General features: G+C 32.9%; 2 long non-coding RNA genes across 2 annotated transcripts; one reads left to right on the forward strand and one right to left on the reverse strand.

The window, feature by feature from the left end:
• Window positions 1-1,209: 1,209 nt before the first annotated feature.
• Window positions 1,210-3,776, forward strand: LOC134243970 (uncharacterized). The gene is made up of 3 exons (XR_009987151.1): window positions 1,210-1,525; window positions 3,257-3,370; window positions 3,573-3,776. It is a non-coding gene; the product is annotated as an uncharacterized LOC134243970 (long non-coding RNA).
• Window positions 2,331-3,276, reverse strand: LOC134243969 (uncharacterized). Its single transcript, XR_009987150.1, has 2 exons — window positions 2,842-3,276; window positions 2,331-2,535 (listed from the first exon to the last, which is right to left on the reverse strand). It is a non-coding gene; the product is annotated as an uncharacterized LOC134243969 (long non-coding RNA).
• Window positions 3,777-19,910: the final 16,134 nt, after the last annotated feature.

Consider the following 19,910-nt stretch of genomic DNA (forward strand, 5'->3'; position numbering starts at 1 on the left):
CAAATTATCGCAATTCAAGGCACGAAAGTTAGTGCGAACGTCTTACAACATTTTGTGTACTCGTAAGAGTGATGTACGATTTTTAAAGATCGTAAGATGAATCGCAGCCGTCTTTGCGTGTGTTTTGCGACCATGACACTGTTGCTCAACATGTCCCATGTGATCTTGCAATGTTTTACTATCATTGCTTGATTTATCACCTTCAATTGCCTTTCTTTGCAACAGGTATATATACCATGTATAATTATAAGCATCTTAACTATGTCAACTGAAAGCGTCGGAAACGGGTGGAATATATACCCGGACCTCTGACTCGCACGAACATTCGTGCTATGGAATGCATGAGCGCACGAGCACCGCAGGTCCAATCGTATTGTCGCACGTTCAATCGTCCGATAACCTGTTCAGTCGTGCAATCCTATCGCATTATCTTACAACACTCGCTTTCATTCTACAACAGTCGCATATAGACGCAAGATATATCGCAATATTTAAGGCACGACAGTCGCTTTAAATCGTGCGCATTTCGTACGAACACTTTTTTCATATGCGATTATTTTGGCAACAGTTTACGATCCTGGACAAAATTATTCGGTCGCACGAATATTTTGTCGCTTCTGCTCGTGCACCAATTGTGAAAGGGCCTTTAGGTACAGAGGAGTTGAATGAATTCTTTTCATTATTTTGAGTTCCTAAAGGACGTGATCTCTAAAACCCTCGGAACTGAACACCAATTTGGTAAATTTTAATAAGTTTTGAAAAAAAGTTTAAATACCTGAAGTTCTTATAAAAACATTTTTGTTATCAAGCAGTTTAAAACCTCTATCAAACTATAATTATTTCTACGCCAGCCTCTATTTTTTTTTATCCTAATATCTGTTACGGGATGTTATGAATTTGTAAATTAATATGTGACATGAATTTTCATACTTTTTATCTCGTGCTTTCTGATTATTATTATTATTTAAGTGTTTTAGCCATCGTTTACAATAAATTTTAAGAAATGAACGCCTTCTTTTAAACAAGCCACCTGAATTTCACTGATTCATCTCAAAATAAAAGGATTTGTGTTTATTAATTTAGTAACACTCTTACTTGTAGTCACAGTGTTTACTGCAGGCGTGTTTTGAATGATCATTCCCGGCCGGTTCTTTTTCTTACAACAGATAATTATAACAACACTGTAAAAAATGTGCTTAGGAAATAAACACTACCATTACATGTTTACATCTAAACATGTTTAATATTATGTTTAACAACTAAACACTTCGGTCAAAAGTATTTAATACCTAAACACGTTTAGAAATTAAACACGTGTTTCATTCTTCAGTCAGTGAAATACGGAGTTGTCTTCCCGGAAATGATCGAGATATATTCAAACATGAATTAGCGCGGCTGTCGAACAAAGAAAATCACAGCATTAAGAAAAAAACGTTTATCCTATCAAAATGATAGAAATTCAAGATACTGTTGCAGATTAAGTGATATACACGAGGGATGCTTCGTGAAAACTTTGATTTAGAAGGTTTGTATGATTTTAGTTACTCAAATTGAGCTTGACGAGAGAGGTTACCGTAAACAATGTCAGCATTATTTGTTTATCGTAGGATCTTGCATTCTTTACTAAAAGATACATGTACAATATTAATATACACCATTATTAATTCATACCTTATTACTAGTCACAATAAGGTTATTAAATAATGTTATGTGTTTGTTTATGGATAATTAATTTCAACAAAGAGCAAATATGCATGTATTATATTATTATTGAGATTCGAGTAGTGTGTTGTATGTGTCTTCTACACACAAAGATATCTTAGATACCGTAAATAAAATGTTTTTTACATGAAACTCAATTAATAAGTGAAAATTATTTTATCTACACTGTAAAAAATGTGTTTAGATGATAGACACTTTCCTAAGCACTTTCTTGTCACACTTTTTTTTATGCGTTGAAATTCTAAACACATTTAATTTCATTACGTGTAACGGAAAGTGTTTAGAGCCTAAACACTTACATGTTTAGACTTTAAACACTTTACAAAACATGTTTACAAATTAAACACTTGGATGTTTTCATTGTCTTCCTGCAAGAAAACTGAAAAAAAAAACGATTGTTTACATTTTAAATTTTATTCAATGAACATTCAAACATGGATTTATCATTAAGAATTTTAAATTAAATATACATTATTTTTAAATATTTATTTTTACATGCTGGTTTTAATTTTAATCAGATTTGCAAGCAGTTATTCCTCATGTCTGTATCAAGTTTAACTTCCAGCAATTCTTCACTGAGCAACACACGCATAATTATTTTTCATCCGTGACCGTCAGTAGGTAATCCACTGCCATTATTTGAGAATATTTTTAGGTTGTTCAAAGCAGCAGATTTCACAAAACTCAGTTTCCTCTAGAAAGTAAGAAGTGTTGAAAAATGTAAAAACGATGGCATGTCATTGTGACGTTGGAGATGACGACAGTTCCTCTGATACGTGTATTTTTGCTTTCAAGTTCGATGTCAACCATATCCTGTAAGAAAGAAATTCAAATTTTATCAAAATATGCTCCTCACTGGCTGGAGTTGTATGAACTTTTTTGATATTGTTTGATAGCTATTATCGTGCTACTTTTATTGAACCTCATCTAACCACCATTTAGTACTGATACCGTTATAGATATTATTGACATTCTATATAATGTACTCCTTTCTAGATTTCAGGAATGCAAAATATAACCAAAGGGAATCTTGATCTACAACTACATGTGCAAGCGCATGTGTATTTACGTAGTTCATCGTGGTCAATTTATGTAAAATAACAATAATAGTTAACATACCTTTTATCGCAGTAATGTTGCATTTTAAATGCATTTCACAATCTCTTCATGGTTATCACTTTGATTAGCATTCACTTCCTTTCTTCCATCTTCTTTAGCTAACATTGGGATTTTCTTTGTTTCGATAACCGCTCTATTTATCATTCGAATATATATGCGTCATTTCCGGGAAGATAACTCTGCACTTCACAGAAAAGTGTTCAATTTCTAAGCACTTATATCTAAACATGTGTTAAATCTTAACATCATTTAGATATAACACACGTTTAGAACTAAGTGTTTAGCCGTTCAACACAATCTAACACACGTTTAGACCTAAGTGTTTAGCCGTTAAACACAATCTTATACATGTTTAGGTCAAAACACGTAACGGAAGTGTTTATTTTCTAAGCGCATTTTTTACAGTGTATTATAGAGAAAAATGGTGAGGTTGATATTTAAGAAAGACCACACAGAAAAAACATATACCTCCAGCAGAAAGGCTAGGGACCAAAGAATCACTGGATTTGATCATTGGTACATGTACAAGGTAAATTTATGCAACTTGTACTTTATTTGATTGTGTTACAGTTGTTTGTTATCTATCTATTACATGTTTATGCTTGAGGTTTCTTCGGCCTTCCTTACCCATGGACTGTTTCCTTCTTTGCTGTTAAGACTGAAATTTCTGTCCATTATGTTTGTTTTGTTTGTATAATTTTTTTTTACTTTAGTCTAATTATTTTTTGCAGAAAAACAACATTTTACTTAAAGCAAGAAACGTAAGGATCCAGCAAAGTTGATGATCATCACAGAGAAAAGAATAGCATTATGAACACAATTATTGGAAGAGGACTGGAGATAATGGGGTCTACTAACTTAAACTCGCTAAACCGGGGCCTTTGTTGTGTTACAAAGCTCGGGACTTGAGATATCCCAAATACTTTCAAATTCTGGACGGTCTCGATGACATAGAAAACAAATGAGTAAAACAAAACCTAAAACACAAAAGAGTTTGAAAACTGAAATATGTATTTCGAAGGTTTTGTGGCATACTGTATTGGATGTATGAGTTTGTTGAAAAAATGATTTTTTATTCTTAGATGGATAAAATGTTAAACATTTTAATTTAATTTCTAATAAACTAACAATAAGTATAAAATCACTCTGAAGTTCTTTGTAATTTGTTTAGAGATAACTACGTTGGTTTATTATAGGATCGTTATATTATAAGGGTACCATCTTTAGATAATTATTCTTTAATTTTGATTTGCATTTTATCATGTTTTTAGTAGTTTAACATATTAAAATTCTAAACACGTTTAGGCCGTAAACGCAAGCTTTAAAGTGCACATGTTTAGAAATTAAACGGATACCTTAACATGTTTAGAAAATAAATGTGTTTAAGTACTAAACATGTTAAAAATCTGTCTACAAGAATAGTGTTTAGAAAAATGTTTAGACTCTAAACACATTTTTTACAGTGAAAGACCGCTACGATGACTAGGAAAATAATGCTTCCAATAACAGCTCCAGCGATGGTCCCGGCGCTACTGTAGGAGGAATAGTAATAGTAGTAGTAGTAATAGTAGCAGTAACCATAGTAGTAATTGCAGTAATATGCTGCTGATGCAAAATGGTAACCTGAAATAGAATAGAAACGGACATTTCAAACACCCTGTGAAAGAGTTTCTCTCTAAGATTTTATTTATTTATTAGATGTTGAATTTACTACTATATGTATAACCTTTAGATTATGGAAAATACCTTGCTCAGTTTCCAAGGATGATTGTTTGAGTTGAATAATTACAGAGGAAAGTAAATAATGTGATTGTGGGACTAGGTCACTTTAATTGATTTAATATTATTTTGAACGATAAGAATTTGTAAATGAAAATGAAGGTTTGTCATCTGTTCCACAAGAGCAGTTGTTTTGTTTGTTAGAGTTTTAATAAAGTCCCAACTTTACAGGGTTCATCAACTCCTTTAGAATAAATATAATTCAAGACCATTGCCTTAACGCTTGTTAATCATATACTTAAAAACTGTAGCTTCTTGTTTTATTGACAGTCTGATCATATGTAACTTTTTATGAACTTTGGTTTAAATATGGTGATTATACCCCCGCTTGAAAAGAAGGAGGGTATATTGTAATCAGTATGTCCGTCCGCCCGTTCGTCCGTCTGTCTGTACGTCCATTCGTCCGTCTGTTACGCTTAAGGGTATCCATCTCTTATCCGCAACTACTCTTATACCAATGAGTGAAATTTAATGAAACTTTCACAGAATTTTTATTACATATTGCCATTGTGTACTTCTTATTTTGCATTTTGATCCGACACATATTTTGGGTTTCCCGGCCACAGCAAAACATGGAATTTGGCATTAGTAATAACCACATGGGAGGCGGGGGTATCATTTAGTGAGCTCACTGCTCACAGTAACTCTAGTTTTAATATTTACGCGTTATTTTTTTTTTTATGAATTGAGCATGTTCATAAAATTTAAAATCGCCGGAGGTGCAATTTCAGATCAATTCAAATTTTAAAATGTGTTTGGACAACCGGTTACCCGATGTAAAAATATAAAACGAATTATTTTCTTCGTGATTCATTAAATTATGTGTGTGTTCGCTTATTTCCCTTTAGATACCATATGCCCTTCATTTACTCCTGTTTTAATACACATTGTAAGGTATCAGTATTGATGTGCACCATGTGCCATTCATTTTATCAGAGAAGTAAGAGAGACAACTCAAAATGTCATGTATTACAGTGTATAAAGATTGTGAATAATGTGAACCTATACAGAATAAAAATATATTCATGGCAAGGTAACATATTAGACTGACAGAAGACTTCCTGTCTTATCAAACATTTCTTCATGACGATGGTTTCACTCTACTGCAATAAGAGTGGGGAAGGAGGGATAATCGCCTTTCAATATTCATTTTGAAAGTGATATATGATTAATATTGGGACACTCACCCCCACCCCTCGTCCTACCGATATTACGTTCTCAATATTGTGTTATTTGTGCATGTTGATTATTTAAATTTGTATCATTTTTAATGTCCTTTTTCTGATCCTGCTCAAGATTCCGATCGTCACACACAATTAAACGCATATTTTTAAAATAAATTTTTAAAGTATAAACTTTTTTTAATATTATCTGGCAAAAGAAATATCGTGAATTGTATTTTCTTTTATAACTGCGTTATATACATCCATTTTGAATGAATATCTTGAACTGTTTTTAGCTTTAATCAACGGTTTTCAAATACCGACATTTATATAATGTGTTATTAATAAACATAAACGCTTATTCATGAATAAAAAGGATGAGCAAATATTCGATGAATGATTACACAATTAATTGCTTTTTAATAATTTCTTTTATATTTTTCAATTTTAAGCTCGTTTAATTTCTTTTAAGTAGTTTTTCAGTGAAAAAAGAGAGAAATAAACTTGTTTTGCAATACGAGAATCAAGTTTTGATCTTTGTGGCATTGCATTACAGATGATCCCCTTGTAGTAACACTTATAGAAAATTTACACTCGTATATACAGTAGGTTATTCTAATAAAAAAGACACGTAGACAATCGTTCCATTGACATAAAATTGTTTTAAATTTACATACAACTGTTTGTTGAATGTCAATAAATTATCTTGGTGCACATCGAATGGCATTCACATTTGAATAAAAAATAACACCCACAAAGAGATGACAGATTATTAGTGAAGTTTTCTATGTCTTTATAAATATGGGTTTTGCAGTATGCAAAACCCATATTTATAAAGACATAGAATCGATCTGTACTCGGGTAGGTAGGCCATAATAAACAATTATACTGGGACACTCAAGATTTAAAATCCTTCAAGAAAAATCTAGTCACGATTGATCGATTAATCTCCAGTCGAAATGTGTATTTATTCTTTTTTCTCATTGATACGCATATTGAACAGAAGAACCAATGCCTGAATAGGTGTAGCAACTCTTCCTGGTCTTTTTCAATATATTTCAAAATACCGATTTTATTTCACGTTTCCCCTTGGTTGCCTCTTTTTTAGTCGGGGTTTCTGTGAATTTGACGGTATCTGTAATAGCTAAAGTCATAGAGATTTACTGATTAAATGAATTTGACCTATTTGTAAATTCTCAGTTTTTCATCTTCTGTACTTTTTTTTTTTTGGTTTCATCTTATGCTTTCATTTTTTCGGCAGAGGAGGCATGACTTTTGTTATGAAAGTTAACTTTTTAACAACCTTGTAAAAATGGTCAATTTTATATATATATATATATATATATATATATATATATATATATATATATATATATATATATATATATATATATATATATATATATATATATATATATATATATATATTTAAGGAATCACTGTCTAGTTTTGAGGGTATGCCAGGGCATCAACAATAGTGGGAAACATGGGATAATTTGCATAACGGGCGAAGCCCGTTATGCTAAAATTATCCCATGTTTCCCACTATTGTTGATGTCCCTGGCATACTCTCAAAACTAGACAGTGATTCCTTATATTTCCATTTTTACTTGAAATAACCATCTTAAAATAAATCGAAATACCGTCCAATTGAGGAGATTTGAAATGCACAAGGCCCCATGACGTCAAATTTTACTATAAAAATAGTCCCCAAAACACGAAACAAATTTATTGATTATTTATAGTTACCGTAGTCAAATATCAACATTTATAAAATAAACAACAAAAGAATTTTAAATAATGATCAAAGTAATCTTGTTGACTTTAATTATATATGTGACCTAGATTTAGATTGTCGGAAGCACGAACATATATAGGCACTATGTCACTTCTCCGCCGCCATATTGAGTGCAATGTTGTAGTTGATGAAACGGGAGCTGGTCAGCATGGTCAGGAAACCGATTTGTATGGATGTTAAAATAACAGAAGAAGTTGAGTTGCTTAAGAAGTCGGATGGTAATGACTGAGGGACGATGTCTGTATCAGATGATGGAGTACGTGCAGATCCATATGGCAATGTCAATTTCTCCACGTGGCTGTTACGGAAGTGGAGTTCTCGGACTCGCGAGGCCTCGGTGATAGTGGACAGCGTTGCGCTAGTGACTTGCTTTCCAACCGAAGATAATTCATTATTTAATTTGTTTGTTAAAAAGATATATCATATCAAATTACTTAGTAAACAATTAAACAAAACATCTATTTTTTCTTGAGTATATTTATACGCCAGTGATATACATGCAGGTTGACACCTGACCTTTCAGTAATAGAGAAATATACATACCACCGGGTATTACCATGAAATTAACAAGAAACACTTTTGTAGTGTTTATCATAGAGAAAACAATTGGAAATGGAAATATATATATATATATATATATATATATATATATATATATATATATATATATATATATATATATATATATATATATATATATATATATATATATATATATATATATATTTCCATTTCCAATTGTTTTCTCTATGATAAACACTACAAAAGTGTATCTTGTTAATTTCATGATAATACCCTGTTGTATGTATATTTCTCTATTACTGAAAGGTAGGTGTCAACCTGCATGTATATCACTGGCGTATAAATATACTCAAGAAAAAATAGATGTTTTGTTTAATTGTTTACTAAGTAAATTGATTGATACATCTTTTTAACAAACAAAATAAATAATGAATTATCTTCGGCTCGAAAGCAAGTCAATAGCGCAACGCTGTCCACTATCACCGAGGCCTCGCGAGTCCGAGAACTCCACTTCCGTAACAGCCACGTGGAGAAATTGACATTGCCACATGGATCTGCACGTACTCCATCATCTGATACAGACATCGTCCCTTAGTCATTACCATCCGACTTCTTAAGCAACTCAACTTCTTCTGTTATTATAACATCCATACAAATCGGTTTCCTAACCATGCTGACCAGCTCCCGTTTCATCAACTGCAACATTGCATTCAATATGGCGGCGGAGAAGTGACATATGTAGTGCCTGTATATATGTTCGTGCTTCCGACAACCTAAATCTAGGTCACATATATAATTAAAGTTAACAAGATTACTTTGATCATAATTTAAAATGCTTTTGTTGTTTATTTTATAAATGTTGATATTTGACTACGGTAAATATAAATAGTCAATAAATTTGTTTCGTGTTTTTGGGACTATTTTTAAAAGTAAAATTTGACGTCATGGGGCCTTGTGCATTTCAAATCTACTCAATTAGACGGTATTTCGATTTATTTTAAGATGGTTATTTCAAGTAAAAATGGAAATATAAGGAATCACTGTCTAGTTTTGAGGGTATGCCAGGTTTCGTGAGGTGTGTTGTATTTGTATTATTTCATCATGTATATTATTAGTAACATTAAGTTTCTTGAACATTCCAGAGTGGTCAACATGTTCGGTCATTTTTTCTAGAACATTCTTGAACTTTGTGTATGTCCAGAACTTTCCAGTAATATCATATACTTACAACTTCTAGAATATTCTAGATTTATATTACTGTATAAATATCCTGTCAATTCGATGCATAGATACACTCTTGTCGTATGAGCACCATTGAGTTATTACTGGGATATAACTTCACTGGGACATTGTGTGCAGCAACGGACACTCTGATGTATGTATTTTTAGATTTTTGCTAAGTTTGTACGTAAGGATTTGTATATTACTGTAAATAAATTATTGTTAAGTTTAAACTGTGTGATTGATCTTTGCTGGCATTTAGGGTTATTCTGACCCATAACAGAATTGGGGCTCGTCCGGGATAAAGAATTTCTTGCACTTTTGCAGTTTATTGTCAGAATTTTGTTGATTAAATTGTTAAATTAAATTATAAGCCAGCAAAAATCAACATGGTATTTTCGGTCACAGACTTTCTTAGTTCACCGAGTGTTCAGGCTTTTGATACGTTAAAAAAGGATGACTTGATCGCATTAGGTTTGCATTTTGGGCTAGATGTTAAATCCTCTCAGAAAAAGCAAGACATTAGAATTAAGGTTGCAAACAAACTAGTAGAAGAAAACATCTTTGAAAAATACGATCTTCCAGAATATACAGTTAAATCAGAGTTAGGCTCTTATAAAATGACAGAATATCAGTTTCAGTTAGAGTTAGAGAAAATGCGATTTGAAAGAGAAGAGCGAGAAAGAGAAAGAGAAGAACGAGAGCGTGAACGGAAATTTGAATTAGACAAATTAGAAAGACAAGAGCACTTTGAGTTAGAGAAATTAAGATTACAGCAGAAACCAGAACCCTTTTTTTTCAAGAATGAATTTGATGCAGCAAAAAATATCAGATTAGTTCCAAAATTTCAAGAAAAATCTGTAGAGAAATATTTTCCCCAATTCGAAAAAGTCGCAGAGAATCTTAAATGGCCACAACATGTTTGGTCAACAATGTTACAAAGTGTACTGGTTGGCAAAGCAGCTGAGGTATACTCTGCACTAGGGGTAGTTGAGAGTTCAGACTATGAGAAAGTCAAAGCAGCAATATTAAAAGCATATGAATTAGTACCTGAAGCATATAGACAAAAATTCAGAAAGTATAGGAAGTTTGATAATCAAACATTTGTTGAATTTTCACGAGAGAAAGAAGATTTATTTGATCACTGGTTTAGATCTAAGAAACTTGATAAAACCTTTGCTAATTTGCGCCAAGTCATCCTGGTAGAAGAGTTTAAGGAATGTGTTCCTCAAGATTTGAAAACACATTTAGAAGATAAGAATGTGAAAACTCTTGAAGAGGCAGCAGTCATTTCTGATACTTATGCTCTGTCTCATAAAAAGAATTTTGTATCAAGATCTCAGACTAGCAGTAATTCTACCAATTCAGACACATATAAAAAGAGTGGTTCAGGGTCTCAGTCTTTCACAAGTTCCCAGTCTCCATCCCAAGGTGGTTCTAAGTCCGGTCCAGGACGTTTTGAAGGATCTTCTGGAATAGGGTCGCTTCCTACTTGTAGTTATTGTAAGAAAAAAGGTCATCTGATCAGCGAATGCTTTAAACTTAAGAGAAAAAATGATTTTGATAAAACTCAACCACACGCTTGTGCGGCAGTTAGAGGTGATAGAGAAGCCTTAGTTTCGATTTGTTCTGACACTCCTGATGTCCAGGGTTCACAGTCCAGTTCTATTGATTCTATGGAGGATTATAAGCCCTTTATGTCTCAGGGATTTGTTTCACTCGGTGACTCTAGCGAAATAAAACCTGTCCAGATTTTGAGAGATACTGGTGCTGCACAGACGTTATTGTTAGAGGGCGTGCTTCCTTTGTCTGAGCAGACATCTACTGGTGGGTCAGTTTTATTACAGGGTGTGGAGCTAGGCATCATTGATGTTCCCCTGCATAGAATTAGTTTGAAGTCAGATTTAGTTACTGGACCTGTTATCGTAGGTGTTCGACCTACTCTTCCCGTTCCAGGCATTTCTTTGTTGCTAGGCAACGATTTAGCTGGTGGAAAAGTTGTACCAGATCCTATAGTTTGTGAGAAAATCACTCCAGATGTTATGTGCGATGATGAAGATGATGACATTTATCCAGCCTGTGCTGTTACTAGAGCGATGGCCAGAAGACGAGAAATGGAGGCAGACCATACTCAAGCCTTTGACGAGACGAATTCCTCTGTTGATATTGATTTGAATGACACTTTCTTATCTGACCTTGATGGCACTCAAACCAGCATGGAACCACACCATATCAAAAAGCAAGAGAAGAAAGAACTTTTACCAAAATTTGGTGGTGAGGATGATGAGTTGCATCCATTGGCTAGCCAAGGCAAGGACATCCTCAGCCGAGAACGTTTACTCTCTGAACAACATAAAGACCCAGATATCATTCAACTTAGTAAGAGGGCACTTCCACCAGAAGAGGCTACTAAAGTTGGAGAATGCTTCTATATGAAAGATGGCATCCTTATGCGAAAATGGCGACCACCTGACGCTTCCCCAGATGAAGTGTGGCGTGTTGTTCACCAGATAGTGGTCCCAGCTGCTTATCGTCGAAATGTCATGAGTTTAGCTCACGATACACCTATGGCTGGTCATTTAGGTATCAATAAGACTTATAATAGGATTTTGAGTCATTTTTATTGGCCTAAGCTAAGGAAGGATGTTTCTGAGTTTTGTAAGTCATGCCATGTCTGTCAGATGGTAGATAAACCGAATCAGAAGATACCATCTGCCCCTCTCCAACCAATTCCAGCTTTTGAAGAACCGTTTAGTCGAGTGTTGGTGGATTGTGTAGGACCTTTGCCTAGGACCAGATCTGGGAACCAGTATTTACTTACCATTATGTGTACATCCACTCGATTCCCTGAAGCCATACCTCTTAGGAATATAAAGGCAAAGAGCATAGTTAAGGCCCTAACCAAGTTCTTCAGTTTTGTAGGAGCACCAAAGGCAATTCAGTCGGATCAAGGCTCAAATTTTATGTCGGGGTTGTTCCAGCAAGTCATGCATGAGTTGGGTATAAGGCAATATAGATCAACTGCTTATCATCCTGAGTCCCAGGGAGCGCTAGAACGTTTTCATCAAACCCTAAAAACAATGCTGAAGACCTATTGTTACCAGTATGAGAAAGACTGGGATGAAGGGGTTCATCTTGTACTATTTGCTGCACGAGAAGCAGTCCAGGAGTCTCTTGGGTTCAGTCCTTTTGAATTTGTGTTTGGTCATACAGTTAGAGGTCCTTTGAAATTGTTGAAGGAAAAGTGGCTGACTGAGACTGGTGATCTTAATCTTTTAGATTATGTGTCTGATTTCAAAGAAAAACTTTACAATGCTTGTAAATTAGCACAAGAAAATTTGAAGAGTTCTCAGATGAAAATGAAAATGTGGTATGACAAAGATGCCAGAAATAGGGTGTTTAAGCCAGGTGATAAGGTTCTTGTATTTTTACCTATTCCTGGTCATCCTTTACAGGCCAGATTTTATGGCCCTTATGAAATTGAAAGCAAGATCAGTGATGTAAACTATGTAGTTAAAACACCAGGTCGACGTAAAGAGAAACGGGTTTGTCACATTAACATGTTAAAAGAGTATTTTGAAAGGTGTGACCGAAATTCTGTAAAACCAGTTTCCACTTTAGCCAACGCTAAGACTGTTCAAAATTGTACTGAGAGTGATACGAGTGTAGAGATGAATGAGAAAGATTGTAATCAGAGTGTCCGCTTGAAAAACTCAGAAATTTTGGCTGATTTTGATGCCAAACTTGGACATTTGAACATTCACCAAAAAGAACAAGTTAAAAACTTGATGAATGAGTACCATCAAATCTTCTCGGATGTTCCAAAGAAAACTAATGCAGCTTGTCATGATGTTATAGTTGGCGACGCTCTGCCTATCAAACAACATCCGTACCGTCTCAATCCAATAAAATTGCAGTACCTAAGAAGGGAAGTGCAGTATATGTTGGACAATGACATTGTTGAACCTAGTAAAAGTGATTGGAGCTCACCGTGTATTCTTGTACCAAAACAGGACGGTTCCTACCGATTATGTACAGACTTTAGAAAGGTGAATTCTGTTACCAAAACTGATTCATATCCAATACCTAGAATCGATGACTGTATTGACAACATTGGAAACGCGAAATTTGTCAGTAAATTTGACCTGTTGAAAGGCTACTGGCAAGTGCCGTTAACAGAAAGAGCAAAAGAAATATCTGCTTTTGCTACACCAGATGGACTTTACCAGTATAAAGTAATGCCTTTTGGCATGAAAAACGCACCGGCTACATTCCAAAGGATGATTCACTCCCTTCTTCAAGACCTTGAGGGATGCGAGGCCTACATTGATGATGTCGTCATATACAGCGACACATGGGACGAACATCTCCGAATCATGCGTGCTTTATTTGACATTTTAGCTAAAGCAAACTTAACTGTGAACCTTGAGAAGAGCGAATTTTGTCATGCCTATGTAGAGTATTTAGGTCATAAAGTAGGTCAAGGTTATGTTACACCTATTATGGCTAAAGTGGAAGCTATTGCAAAGTTCCCGATTCCTACAAACAAGAAAGAGTTAATGAGGTTTTTGGGCATGGCTGGGTTTTACAGAAAATTTTGTCCAAATTTTTCCTCAGTTGTAAGTCCACTTACAAATCTTTTGCAGAAGAGGGTTAACTTTGAATGGACAAAGGACTGTGAAAAATCATTTCAAAAAATCAAATCTGTCCTTATGAGCAACCCAGTTCTGTCAACTCCAGATTTTTTTAAGCAATTTAAGCTTACTGTTGACGCTAGTGATGTTGGAATCGGGGCAGCTTTGTTTCAAGAACATAGTGATAAGGTAGAAAGAGTTGTTTCTTATTTTTCAAAGAAACTTACAAAATGTCAACAAAAGTATTCCACCATTGAAAAGGAATGCCTTGCTTTGTTGTTAGCCTTACAACATTTTGATGTTTATCTGAATGTTACTTTGCATCCAATTCTTGTATATACTGATCACAACCCCCTGACATTTTTGCATAAATTGTCAAACAAGAATCAAAGACTGACTAGATGGAGTTTGTTGTTACAAGAATACAACATAACAATTAAGCATATCAAAGGCAAAGACAATGTTATTGCAGATGCCTTGTCCAGAGTATCGTGAACATATATGATTTTGTATTAATGTACATATATTTCATTTTAACAATATAAGTTTTCATTGACATTCAAACTTTTTAAGGGGGGAGGTGTTGTGAGGTGTGTTGTATTTGTATTATTTCATCATGTATATTATTAGTAACATTAAGTTTCTTGAACATTCCAGAGTGGTTAACATGTTCGGTCATTTTTTCTAGAACATTCTTGAACTTTGTGTATGTCCAGAACTTTCCAGTAATATCATATACTTACAACTTCTAGAATATTCTAGATTTATATTACTGTATAAATATCCTGTCAATTCGATGCATAGATACACTCTTGTCGTATGAGCACCATTGAGTTATTACTGGGATATAACTTCACTGGGACATTGTGTGCAGCAACGGACACTCTGATGTATGTATTTTTAGATTTTTGCTAAGTTTGTACGTAAGGATTTGTATATTACTGTAAATAAATTATTGTTAAGTTTAAACTGTGTGATTGATCTTTGCTGGCATTTAGGGTTATTCTGACCCATAACACAGGGACATCAACAATAGTGGGAAACATGGGATAATTTTAGCATAACGGGCTTCGCCCGTTATGCAAAATATATATATATATATATATATATATATATATATATATATATATATATATATATATATATATATATATATATATATATCTAAACATTTCTTTAAAAAACAGAGAGAAAATTTTCTTACCTATTCTGAAAACAAGAAATCCTTAACAGGCCATAAGATATGTTTGGCAAATAAATTATAGAACAAGAAATGAAAATAGTTTAATGTATTTTTGAGATGAACAAATGTTATCGCTAAAATAGTACAATGGTGTCCTTTGTTAAATAGTAAAATCGATTTCGAGTTTGATTAAAAATATTATTTCATTTAAACTCAAACTTTTATGGCCTTTTTGTTATTGAAGATCTTTGTACATGTAAAATATTCATGTGTGTTTTAAAAGGACACTGATATAAATGAATACTAGTTGATAGCATGTAAAATATTCATGTGTGTTTTAAAAGGACACTGATATAAATGAATACTAGTTAATAGCAAATACTTTAATTCAATTAAAAAAGAATGAAAATGCTTACCTAAAACGTTGAAGAGACCGAGTAGAAATATCCAAATCTTAGGATCCAGAGACATAATAACGACTTTGATTTAAATATGGTAGTAAGATTCAGCTTTAAAACATGCAATTTCAAAAACGAAGGACAGGAAGTACATGTAGAATTCCAGTTATATATACCCCAATTCAACTGCGCAGTTGCAAAATAATATACAGAGCAAGGATCACCTTTGTTTTTGCTTTAAATGGCTTTAAAAAATCTGTAAAAAGATAGTTCGGGAGTCCCAAATAATAAAAATAAAAACAATGCTACTAACAATAAAAATTTTAAAATTTATTTTTTGCAGTGACTGTTAATTGTTACCATGGGAAATTCCAAAGAAAAATATACCAGGATGTCTCATAAAAAATATGTTCAGAGCCATCAAAATTATTTTTTTTCAAACCTCAAGTCTGAATTTAAGGGGTCAATGGTAAATGATCTTGTTTATTGAAATACATTTTTAAAAAATCAAAAAGCTCGCTATAAAATGGCCTTTAATAATAAACAAAACGATCGCCTATCACATATTTAAATAGATCACAATACAATATATGTCTCACGCAGGAAAAAAGTTAAACCTTATTATCGTAAAATCTTAATCCATGACGGCAATAGTTTTTCAATTAAATATAAAATTGTTGCCAATTTGTGAGGATTCAAGATCTATTTACGCGTGGCTGCATTTCATTTCCGGAATTTTTAGTAATTATCAACTTTTCATTTCCGACATTTTTTAGTTTTCATTTCCGACATTTTTTTGTTTTCATTTCCGACATTTTTCAGATAGTACCTTTAGTAACAGATTTGAAGACTTTACCTATGAAAAATTTAAAGGAATACATATAATAAATAAATCTTTAAAATCCAATTTCTGAGTTTTTGTAAAGGTTCATTCTCTATAAGGCCATTTTCCGGCCTACGATTAAATCACTTTAAAATGTAATTTTATATAACTATTATCATTCTAGTTCATGATTTTGATGTTTGTTTTTCAACATCGATCATCTAAGTCACGTGATTTAGAAATAAAAAATGGCTGTCAGTTAAAGAAAAATTGAGGGTAGGTCTATTTAAATTAAGTTTTTATGCATAATTGTGAATGTAAATGATTGAAAATTGTTTATTTATGTCGGAAATACACCAGACCTAAGTCATAAATTCGAAAATTCATTAGATATAAGGTTTAAGATACTTTTTACGACAACAATTCCAATACATCCAGATTTTGCATATTTTGAACAAAATCTTTAGCAAAATCAAACTGAATGATGCTGAAATAAGTTTGATTTGCAATTTTTTGAAAAGTATTACATCATAAATAATTATATTGTAAGTGTTTATCATATCTATAGATGTGGTACTTATTTTACGCATAAAATAACCATTTTAGAAACGAGGTTTCTAAATTTCTATTGAACTGTAAAAGTTATGAATCAAATGTTGAAAGTACTGAATGGATTTTGATTGTGATTAAATAAATCTGAAGTAGTAATTAAGAAAAGAAATTCAACAATTGCAAAAAAAAAAAAATAATAAAAAATTAACAGCATAAGAATCAATGAAAGTACTTGTTGAATATTCATGTACATGTACATGTAAATAGTCAATACAAATAACTCAGAGCGGTTGCATTGAAATATTAATCTCTAAGTAAAATGAAATAATGTTGAAAATGGATTTGCTTTTATTTAATTACTCGTGTTGGACGATACATTCAATTAAAAATGTCATATAAACTTTATGTATTTACATGTATAAAAGATGATCCCCCCCGTTAGCCCCCTCCCCTGTGCCTAACGGCACAACAGGAAATGGAGCAGAATTTTAACAGTTCCTTTAATTAACTATGCATATCAAATTCTGAAGTTTTCGTAAACACGAGTATACGGACTTAAGAGTTCTACAACATCCCAGGTACAAAATGGACACTTAGGGTTTCATGCTCCTTTTCCACTCTTGTAACCTGTAGGTTAAATTCAATCTCTTTCACAGTGAAGCGTCAAAATCTTGTTTAGCACGGATAGAGACAGTTCCATATCTTTAGTCTTTAGCATTTAAAGTAAATGTCATCGGTCTTTTTTTATATTATCTTTTTTAAAAAATTAAAAGGTCCCGTCCCACACTGGGCGTTGATTATTAATACAAAGTTCTATGCAATTATAAACACTTGACCTAAAGTGAATGTCTGGTTGAAAAATCCTTAAATGGCCTATGGTATAAAGCAACATTCAACTACGGTATATCAATCAAATATTGTATTTAGGAATCCCTTTCCTCCTCACCAGTTTATTTTCTAAGACAAGACTAATGTTATCGTTACTTGTATCAATGATATTAAAGAAGTGAGATGAATAAATTGAGTCCTCTAAATATTAAGACCCAGTTAACAAAATATGGATCATGATACTCGTACTAAAGTGTCCATATAAACATTATGTGTATACTAGTACCCATAGGAAAAAAGTCTAATAACACAATTAATAAAATGCATGTTACCGCTTCAACAAACACAATTTCTAGAACATATACAGTACTCATAAGAAAAAACAATTTAGAATATATGGAGTTCTCATAACGGAATTCAAAGAGGTAGCAGATATAGATTTACTAAACTATCATTATAAATATAAAAGATACTCATCATATTCACACCTTTAATTCTATTAAAATTTTTTATTTCTTAATTTTTATCAGACATTTCAAAGAAACGTCTCCACTTGTAATTTCATGACATCCAGTCTTCTCAGTCCTTTGATTTTTAGATTTTTAAGTTAAAAGTTCACTTTTCTTTTAAATAACTATGCATGGCTGATATAAATCTGAGTAAATCAACAGAAAGTTGTACTATAACTGAAAGCTTTTAAAAAGAAATAATCTACATAAGCTGATATCCTTCATTGTGAGTAGTTAGCTTTTTTGGCAAATATAGTAAAAATAAAGTGAAAAGTTTTTATTTAGGTGTCATAACCACCTTTAACCAAACTCATATTTTGGTAGTTACTTTTTATGCTTATAAGAAATTTATATGCAAATTTTTGTGTTGGTTAAAGGTGGTTAAGACATGCGTAGGAGTTATCTAACACAGCCACCCTCTTGAGTTTTCCCATTACTCTAATGCTAATACGGACCTATGGTACCTTACTTTGTGACCCTATATCATTAAAAATACTATTGTATCATTAACCAACCAACATTTATCATAAACTTGGAACATAAACCTAGTGATTCATGCAATTTTTAAAGGAAAAAATACTATTTGAAAATTTGAAGTCATTGTAGGCCGCAAAACGGCCTTATAGAGAATGATCCTTTATCAATGAAAGAACTGTGGTAAAATGTAGGCAACTACCTGAATTAAAGTTTGAGAGATTGACTCAATGTTTACTGAATTACACTGCGCATATGTAAAGCAGAAAAAATAAAGTACTGTGTAAAGCAGTGTAATAAATGCGTTATCAACCGGAGTAAAAACTGGATTAGAATACGTACATCAAGTGTCTTGGACATAAGTTAAGTGCTGTCACTGACATTTTTTTAGTGCACATTAAATGAAGTGAAAAAGTTGTATGTTCGTTGAAACCTTTAACTAAGACTTAGTGCTACATGTATGCACATACGTATATGATAAATAGTTTTTTTTTAAATAAATTTTTAATCAATAATTTGCAATAAATACTTTTAAAATTTCATTTTAGCTGACTAGGAAAACATGAAATTGCCACACAGGTAAATTCCGGAAATGAAAACAAAATTATGTCGGAAATGAAAACAAAAAATTCGGGAATGAAATAAAAAAAAATGTCGGAAATGCTATGCAGATATCCGGAAATGAAATGCAGCGTTACGCGTAAGCAAAGCAGTTGGTAATTTAGTCTGTGTATTCTTGTTAAATCAGCTGGAGGATTCGTCCCTTTAATGAACATGAATTTTCTTTCAAATTCAGTAAAATTTCATTGAAATCCGCGCACCTAATCCAGAGAAAGTAGTCTGGAATTTTTAAAAAATGATTCCATCAGATTTTTTTCGTGGGGGTGGGATTGATTGATAGTGTATTGTTTAATGTCCCTCTCGAAAATTTTACACTCATATGGAGACGTCAGAGTATGCCAGTGAAGGGCTTCAAATTTGGACCTATACTCAACACTTAAGGAATCACTGTCTAGTTTGGAGAGTATGCCAGGTCATCAACAATAGTGGGAAACATGGGATAATTTGCATAACGATCGAAGCCCGTTATGCTAAAATTATCCCATGTTTCCCACTATTGTTGATGTCACTGGCATACTCTTCTAACTAGACAGTGATTCCTCATATTTCTATTTCATTGTGAAA

Source organism: Saccostrea cucullata, unplaced genomic scaffold, assembly GCF_032062105.1.
Source record: "Saccostrea cucullata isolate Sc308-1 unplaced genomic scaffold, CSIRO_AGI_Scuc_v1 ctg2429, whole genome shotgun sequence".
Taxonomy (NCBI): Eukaryota; Metazoa; Mollusca; class Bivalvia; order Ostreida; family Ostreidae; genus Saccostrea; species Saccostrea cuccullata.